Below are 1,440 nucleotides of genomic sequence, written 5' to 3'. Positions count from 1 at the left end.
TTCCCTCATGAGCCCTTGATAATTTATAAATTATTATTTTGTCATGTATTACACTGTCTGACATCTCCTTCACCCACTTTCTGTTGTCCATCCCCCCTGGAAGGAGTTATATATAGATTCTTGTAATTGGTTCCCCTTTTCTACTCCACCTTCCCTCCACGCTCCTGATATCACCACTCTCAGCACTGGTCCTGAGGGGTTCATCTGTCCTGGATTCCCTGTGTTTCCAGCTCTGCTCTGTACCAATGTACATCCTCTGGTCTAGCTGGATTTGTAAGGTAGAATTGGGATCATGATAGTGGCAGGGAGGAAGCATTAAAGAACTAGAGGAAACTTGTATGTTTCAGCATTGCTTGACGGCTTCTATCTCTAAGTAAAATTTTCTTACTAGTTTGTTGATGTGATCCTTGTCTTTTTCCCTATAATGAAAGTGCCCCTGTAATGAAAGCTCAAGGAAAAAGCATGTCCCATGTTTGCCTTGTTCACAACCACATGCCCACACCTCTAACAGTGTCCAGCACTTGGCAATAACTCAATAAACTACTATAGTGTGAAGACAGTACATGACTGAATGAACAGTGAGTGAACGCACTGACTTGGGGAGGTGTTGTTAGCTAGGCTGACTCGGGGGCCCATTCTCTCTGCTCCTGCACTGGGTTGATAAGATCGGAGGTGGGTGAGGTGGGAACGGGAACAGAAGATTATGGTTCTATTTCAAAGACCTAGGTGTCATGCCCAGCCTCACACATTCAGGCAGGATGGCATGTGGACTAGAGTCCAAGTCTCCTGTCCCATTGCACACCTTCCCTTCCTTCCCCACAGGAGGGAATCGTGCATCATGCGAAACAATCAGCGTTTGTTCAGAAACAAGAGGGAACATGGAACTGAGACAGGAATTCTCCTGCCTAGAGCTCATTTCCCAAGAGCATGTGAAACATAGAAAAAGAATGATATGAGACTCTCTAGGAAAAATAAATAAATAAAAAGAAAGAAATCAGTTACAAACAATTCATATAACAAGCCCTGGAAGGCCCATATATCTTCCTAGATTTATTAAATTTCATTTCAAAAGTTGGCTATAAATCAGCAAACAAAACTCCTTTTCAAAGCATCTCCAATATCCTCCAACATTGTTATTTAGAGCCTTAACTGCCATTTTCACAAAAGACATAACACTCTCCATGGCCTTCGACAGCCAATAACCCCGCTGATTTAGAGTCTCCATTTTGGCAATGGGCTGAAATGAGCCCCAGGAGACCAAAGCCCAAGGGACTGGCGGTGGCTAGAGAGTTTGGGAAGGCAGCACCAAACGGGAGACGGCAGAGCGGAAGCAGGGGCTGTGCACACCCTCAGGCAGGTAGGGCAGCTCTTGGTACCCCAGACGTGCTGCATTGCTTCTGGGGAAAAGTGGGCACTGTGAAACGTCCAAGTCTGCGTTTA

The sequence above is a fragment of the Echinops telfairi genome, unplaced genomic scaffold, assembly GCF_000313985.2.
Source record: "Echinops telfairi isolate 266 unplaced genomic scaffold, ASM31398v2 ScPeMD7_7463;HRSCAF=8501, whole genome shotgun sequence".
NCBI classification, from domain to species: Eukaryota; Metazoa; Chordata; class Mammalia; order Afrosoricida; family Tenrecidae; genus Echinops; species Echinops telfairi.
Note: the sequence above shows the minus strand (reverse complement) of the source record.